The 7,950-nt window shown below is 33.5% G+C and overlaps 1 long non-coding RNA gene across 3 annotated transcripts; it reads left to right on the top strand.

The window, feature by feature from the left end:
- Positions 1 to 461: 461 nt before the first annotated feature.
- Positions 462 to 6,843, top strand: LOC132050613 (uncharacterized). 3 transcript variants are annotated; one of them, XR_009413482.1, is made up of 4 exons: positions 462 to 2,073; positions 2,403 to 2,770; positions 4,539 to 4,681; positions 6,099 to 6,843. It is a non-coding gene; the product is annotated as an uncharacterized LOC132050613 (long non-coding RNA). The 3 variants fall into 3 exon arrangements; XR_009413481.1 differs by having other exon boundaries at positions 991 to 2,770; XR_009413480.1 differs by having other exon boundaries at positions 993 to 2,770; positions 4,539 to 4,613.
- Positions 6,844 to 7,950: the final 1,107 nt, after the last annotated feature.

Raw genomic sequence — 7,950 nt, 5'->3', positions numbered from 1 at the left:
TTTAAAAAGTATTAATAAATTTTCGCCAACTTTGTATTCATAGCAAACCCTAATATAATAAAATTTTGAATATGGAGCACAAACTACAATATTACATTAATCGTGTTTTAAACATAGTATACATATAGATATATGTGTGTGTGTGTGCGAGCGCGCACATAAAACAGTGCAAACTTATGTACGTTTATTAGCAATATATATATATATATATATATATATATATATATATATATAAATATATATTATCACTATCCAAACACAACTACATACACATAGATACACTATAATCTAAAGTGTTGAGCACGGGCATATGCTATCTATCTAGTCTAGTCTAGTAATTATATAAAGCTAGGACTTAGGACTTTGACGTGGCACGCTAATATGCCAGGATTGTAATTTATCTATTTTAGCACAGCTTTGCCTTTTTTAATTAGAAAAAAATTAACTAAAACTCCCGTCTTCGAAAATCGTTTCCATACAGCGTACGTCAAACGGGAGATAAAGAACCCTCATAGTTGCTTCTGCCAACATCCCTTCGTAACACTGCAAATCACCATACTCATCTCTCTCTCGTTTCAGGTAAATCTGCCTTCCTCTTTTTCATCTTCTGTTTTTGAAAATAATATATTTCCTCTCTCTGTTCATCTCGTTTCTTAGAATTTTAGAGGTAAATCTCTTTTTAGCTACTATTTTTTAATATCGTTCTCCCCTTCATATCTCGTAGGTGTTTCATCTTTCTTCTGATTCCAATATCTGTGTTCTGATAAAGGTATATTTGATGATTATCTATTCCCAATTAAATAAGTACTTAAGACTTTGTCTTTTCGGTAAATCCACTTCCGGAATATTATAGGGCTTTCCATATATGTTTGGTTAGTACTAATTGTCTGCTTGGAGATGAAGGCAAGGCAATAGATGAAAATTAAAAGACACTTACAGGCAGGTAGAATTTTATCGAACTAATTTCCTATTTCTTTTTTTTTTTATTTTTTATGCCAAGGGAACCCACAACCGCTGCTCCCACGGTAAACCCTGCTATATTTATCATAGACAAGTTAATATGTGTAGCAGAGATGGATATATGGAAGTGCAAAAACATTGACTTACTTGTAAAAGAAGAGAGTCTAAAACATTTGGATTTATAGTACAATCACTTGTAATATGACTATACGCTGTATCATAATTGAGATTGAGACATAGTTATGTGATATCATATTCTGTTTCAATATGTATACATATGCTTCTGTATGTGAGATATGTACTGGCATAACTAAAAGCTATATAATTTTGTGAAGTTTATAATAGGTAATATAAGTCTAATGTTATTTATAGAAAACCTGCATAACTATTAGATGTAGACCTGTCCGATCCCGGAATAAAATTTTGTATGTTTCCGCGTTTTCCCCCTTTTCTCTATTATTATTCTTGCAATATCTTTATTCTAGGATTAAAAGTCTTAAATTGCGTCCAAAAGATTAATTTGCAAGGTGGTGATTGGCACATTATATCTGATTCTTCTTAAACGCTAATTCAAATTTTTGTATTTACTTGGTTGTAGCCCCTTGGATGCTCATCATGTGTGGACGATATCTGAATAAGCTACTTGATGCTTATCTACCAAATCTGTAGAGTAGAATGATGAACTCAAAAACATGTAGTTCGACCGATCTTAAAGCATATCACGTTCCTTTTTAAAAAAATTTGGGCTTCTGATTTTTCTCTTTGTGGTGTTTTAGGATTTGATTATAATCACAGGACATAGGCCTGGTGACGTGGTGCTCTCTAGGAGTAGAATGACTATTTATCTTTTTCCTCAGTTTTTTGCCATTTAAAATATTATCAAAAACAATTGTTTAATTAAATAAAACTCAGCAAATCCTTCGGCCTTCGGTTAAAGCAATCCCAAAAGACGCTAATGTTTCCGGTTAAATAGAACTCTAACAGGCACTTCTTTGTCCACACACCTCCTTTCTTCATGTTCTTTCTTCCCAATACCTTACAGCGAGTCTCCGACTTTTCAGATTATGTATGTAAAAAAGACTCTGCATGCGTCCTTATTTACTTCATTGCCAGGTGAGTACTCTGTCTCTTACTTACGTTGAAAAGTTGGAATTTATTCCCAACCCATGAATAATTTCTTCCATTTAATTTTACTTTTTTGTCTTAATCAAAATGTATAAGTTTTCTCAATATATTTTGGACTCTGCGTTGCGGCTGTAAAATACTTGAAAGCCATTTATGAATGAATAACTCGAACTACTATGTATTACATGCAACACATTTATAATAAAGCAGTTACACCTGTAGACAATTCAATTTGATTGGGCTTATTCGACTAGAAATTTATTGTAATACGGGATGGAGGAGAGTCGTCTAATATCCTTAAACCTTTGCATGTTCAGTTTCAATACATGGAGTCTTCAGTTCTGCGACGGATAAGAAGCACACGACCGGTATGTATCTCAATATTTTACTGATGTGTAGAAATTTGTTTCTGCATTAGCTGCGTTTGCCTCCATATACATCAAACACCGATTAACTTGAGATTTATTTGACTGTTCATCGTATTTGGTGTTGCCGAAAGCTGTGATTATAAGGATAAGAATCACTCCGAGTCAATTATTATTTCATCACTTGCCTTCAGTGTGCTTCTATGCTTATATACTTTACTCTATGACATAAATAGTTTGGATTGGACTTTCTCCATTATCTCAATTTGCTGGAATAAAGTTCACCTATAGAATATAACCATCAAGCTAATCAGTGCAAGGTTAGTTCATTGTCAGTTCTATGTACGAATACAAATCTCAGCCATTGGTTCAATTTTCTCAAGGTGTCTCCTTATTAAATACTCTTTTGCTCTTCTTGTCTCTCCATTTCATAGTTGATAGTACACAATATAAATTTTTCAATTGGTATGTTGTACACATAGCTATTGTTTAGCAGGGAAATGTTTATTCTTCATATTCTAAATTCATGATACTTCATAGAGTTGAAATGTCAGTTTTTAGAACTGTTTACATATCTGGTTATAAAACTGGTGACTAGAGTTTAAAATGATATTTGACTCATTTAAAGAAATATGATTAGAGCAAGAAATACGATACAAGATAAACGGATCATGTTAGTATTAGCACTTCAAACATGTTAAAACTTAGTTATATAGGTGAATATGCCTATCATCTTCTGTGTTAGATGTTGTCGGCTTTAGATCTTTTTACCAGTTTGAAGGTACGATCAAGATTGAGGAAAACTTTAACCACTGTTTAAGAAAAAGATGGGTGCAGTGTGTAATTGTTGATCATGATGAAACGGAACATGAGTTCTGGGACATAATTCTGCAGTTTTTTAAGGCTGATTTGTTGAAACTTTACATGATCACTGGACGAAAGGTTACATTATGATAGCTATAGTGTTGCACTTTCGAACTAAGACGTGCATTCTTTGGCATGATTCTAAAAAATTTGAATGTAAGAAGTGTATCAATATGCTCTAAGTTGAACTAATTCCTTTACAATAATAAAATCAGTTTAAAGAAATTTGAGATGATTCATCAAAAAGATTATATTCTCTAAGTTTCAAATGATATTGAATCAATTATAGAGTTTATAATGTTATTCAACTGAATAGTGTGATGGAATCTGGCTCCACAATGGCACAATCACAATTTTCTATCAACTTCTTAGACACACATTAACATCATTTGTCAACATTCTACTTTTATTAAGGGGGTGTTTGGATTGACTTTTTAAAAGTAGTTTACAAGTTAAAAGCTAAAAGTCATAAGTCGGGAGTACCCAACTTTTGGCTTTTGACTTATTTTTGTACTTTGGCCTAAAAGTAAGTGCTTAAGCATCTTTTATATTTCCCAAACACTAAAAAAATAGAAAAAGCTCAAAAGCCAATAAGCAGTTAAAATAAGTCAATCCAAACACCGGCTAAGTACTGAAAAAATATTAAGTTTGTTTTCCTTTCTGTTCCACATAAGCAAACAACTGCAAGGTATTGGTAATTCCCTTTTTGGAGAGTATAGACTGGTTAGTCTTGTGTTGATGGGAGAATTTAGTAAGGTTGGAGTTAGGATATGTAACCTTTCACAAAAGATACACAACAAGGTACTATTTGAGTACTTCTAGACAGAGTTGGAGGTGACATTTTGAGGTGTAGTTCATGGCTCTGATTCCTTTGTTTGGTTTAAGATGTCTATGGCGCCAAGAGGAAAGAAAATTCTTACTACAAATGGTTATCACCAAGTATGGAGATATTTATAAACCTTTGTACATTGGTTCAAAGAAGAAATTAGGGTACATATAACAATGTCATAATTTAAATATTCTCTTGAGTGAACAATATAGTATGAGGAAAAGAAAAGAAGAAATGTTAAAAATCATCTATTGCAGTGCAAAGCAAATCGTTGATAATTGAACTTATTCCTTTATCTGGAGTGACTACTAAACCAAATACCATTAGCTCTGAATGTCGAAAGGCGTGTGTCATAATATATGCTTCTGAAATTTTAATTTTCCTTTCGCTTGTAGGAGCAGGATGAGCTAATTGTTGCGGAACAATAACTACGTTATGCGAGGAAAGAAATTAACCAGGCTGTACATCAGGTGAGAGAAGTCGCCAACATACATTCAAGTATGTAGCACTCTCTATTCTGGACATTCTTAGCCTTGAGGTAATCTTTCACAACGTAAACTCTGCAACCTGAAAGATCTTACCTAGGCAGTACGGACATTAAAACAGTTACAAAGATACTGCTTTTAAAAGGGTGCAAAGGATGTTCCGACTAGAAATTTTGAGAGCAAGGAGTTGAAAAGAAAAATAATATTGGAAATTACGTGTTTAGAAAGCAGTTAACTCTAGAAATTAGGACTTTGCCTTGAATTGTGGTTGGGTACCAAAGACGCGCTCAGTTCTTCTCTAATTTTTTTTCCCCCTGAGTCACCGAGTGCTTGAACAGATAGTATCATTTTCTCATGGGTTTTGTTTAAAGGGTTTGAGATTCTTTTCTTGCAGGATAAATGGTTAGATTTGCTTATAGGTACATGATTTTTTCCGCTGTTGTGAGTGGAATAACGAAACTGAAATAGCGTCAAATAAGTTCTAAAGTAGGTGCTATAGCATATTGATGTTTGGTTTGTAGGTTAGATGGTAATTGTTTGGGCCAGTAGGTGGTCTTGGTATGAGGAAGCAATTGATATGATGCGTGAATTTGTAGTTTGAGAATTATTTCAGATATTACAAACGGGGGCGTATGTAGTGTTCGAGGTGGGGGTTCAATTGAACCCTAACTTTCAATGGGGAGCATAAATTTGTGTAAAAATTTATTAAAATTACAATAAATAGTAGACATGAACCCATAACTCTTAAAATACCAACGAAGAATCCTAAAAGCTTGAACCCATAAAGTTTAAATCTTGAATCCGCTTCTGATTACGACCGATTATCAATTAGACATACAATTGCCCTCTACTAAATAGTTCGACTATATGTGATATGTAAAAAGCTAGGGAAAAGACCAATTCTTGGCAACTTCCTGATAACTAGTTCTAGAACGTTGTCACTGCTTTGTTTTGCGGTAACCAATAAACATGTGGTAGGCTTTGAACTGTCGATTTGACCTTTTGGCCAGTTGTGTTGTTGTATGGTAACTTTGTGAAAACTTGAGTAGTACTAATTGTACTGTACATGAAACAAGGAGGTAAGATCGCCTTCAAAGTCAATGTTAGCTTTAGTAGTCCTGAGTTCTTGACTGAACTAATCAAACAATGTACACTTTCCTATTGTTTTTAGCCTTGAATAATTTATTTGCTTTTATATTTATGCAGCTTTGACGGTAAAGTTTCATCTTAATTTTTCAACGGTTAAATTTATATCCTATTTATGAAAGATTAGAATTCTTTCCCCTTCGCGAAGCGCATTATTTCATTTCTATGCTTTTCTTCATCCTCCTTCCAGGTTATTATGCAGAATCTCTATAGATTATAGCACTTCGAACTTAAAATATGAGTTATTGTTTATTTATATAATATGACATCTCTTTGTGTCATTTCGTAATCATGAACTCATGATTGTGCTAATTGATTCTGCAGTTGATCCATCTGGTTCTAATTATATCTAATTTGTGGTGTCTTCTGGATGATGATTAAAGAAGAAAGAGAGCAAAAAAAGAGCCACGGGAAAAGAACTATGAACACTTTGAAAAGTTATGCTATGGAATAAGCAGAAAAACAAAGAGTACTGCAATGAACAATCTGAAAACAGTAGTGGATGAACACAACATCATTGACAGGTAAGAGACACACAAAATGAGGAATGCCAGAATACTTGTGATATGCATTCTTCTACTGATAAGGGTAAGAGAGCAAAGGCACAAGAGAATACTGGGAAACAAGATATGTTGCTCCCGACTAGCCTCAATACTGCTAAAGGACAAAACAAAGGTGGCATGACCATGGTAGACTTGGGTTCCGTATAAGTTATACTTAACACCGGACTGAACCAAAGGCATGGCCCTGACATCCAAAATGTCATTGAACAACTGGTGGTGGAGAGTGATGAGGACAGTGTTTCAATGGAGCATATACAGATGAAGATGAAAAGGTAGCAGACAGTTTGGTACAAACATTTGCACTTACATCCATTGAAGATGATTTAAGGTGCAGTTCGGTTCATGGAAGTTGGGGGGTGGGGGGTAAGAATTTTGGATGTTTAAAATACAGGAATAACAACTGTCTAATCCCTTACATGAGCAAGAAATTGGGACACCCACTGTATATTTTTATGTTAATTCGAAAACATCAAAGTAAATCCAAAATGAATTTACCCGGTACTGGAGATGATATTTTTTGCGGCCACGCTACGTTTGCTGAAATAACATCGTTGTGATAATAGTTACTTACGGCGGTGGAAATATAAAAATAGCAACAAGCAAACTTTTTGGGGGATATGACATAAATTTAAAAAAAAAAAAAAAAACTTGTTAACAGTTGTGCTTGTGAGGCTAATGCACCGCGCGAAGCGCGGACAGATTTACTAGTTTAACTAATACAATGACACAACACAATATGCCACACCACAAGAAACAACTTTCACAATATGCCACGCCACAAGAAACAACTTTCGACAGACATAGAACACACAATTGATGTGAGGGTACTTGACTTCAATAAGAAATCTTATTATAATCGAAACTAAGGAATAAAGATTAAGAAACTGTGACCAGTAAGCTTCCACATTCAGAATTATCAACACAAAATCACACCATTCTACCCAACTACTATTAGTGGAGGGTTATAATTATACAAAAATATTTACAATTATATCTAAAGTACGTATAAATTGAACATAAAAGGTTATGTAACCTATGTTAAACATCCTTCTCCTCCTGCTCCTCCTCCTCCTCCTCTTCTTCTTCTTCTTCTTCAATTTCACGTCTAAAATTTCTACCATTTTTTTTGGAGTCTCCTTGCAAACCATCAATATTTTCATCTTTGTTGTCGAGTTCCATAATTGTGAATCAGTTGCTGGAAAATAATGTCTTCTTTTTCGTCAAAGTCGAAGTTAAATCTGATATCCTCCAAGAATTCATCTTCGTCTAAATTAACATGACACCTATTGAATAAACTAATGAATTATGAATATATTGAAAGATAAAATAAAACTATGTTATTATAAAACAAATGACGACGGATAAGAAAAATTGAAATCCTTAATATTACAACATTGATGTTTGCTTTATTGGTGCACTTTTTAACAGATGGTGCCAAAATACTTGCTAGAAAACATCCTTGATTTTAGGACTCCGTATATAATTCAAATCAAATAAGGAAACTCTTAGTAACCAAATTTTTAATTGATTTCAATGTCCTAAATAATATGAAATAACTTAAATTACAATTTTCTTAATTAATTCTAATATTAATTTGAGGAAAATAGTAAATG

The sequence above is a fragment of the Lycium ferocissimum genome, chromosome 3, assembly GCF_029784015.1.
Source record: "Lycium ferocissimum isolate CSIRO_LF1 chromosome 3, AGI_CSIRO_Lferr_CH_V1, whole genome shotgun sequence".
Lineage (NCBI taxonomy): Eukaryota > Viridiplantae > Streptophyta > Magnoliopsida > Solanales > Solanaceae > Lycium > Lycium ferocissimum.
The sequence above is the reverse complement of the archived record's forward strand: the minus strand, read 5'-3'. Positions and strand labels throughout refer to the sequence as shown.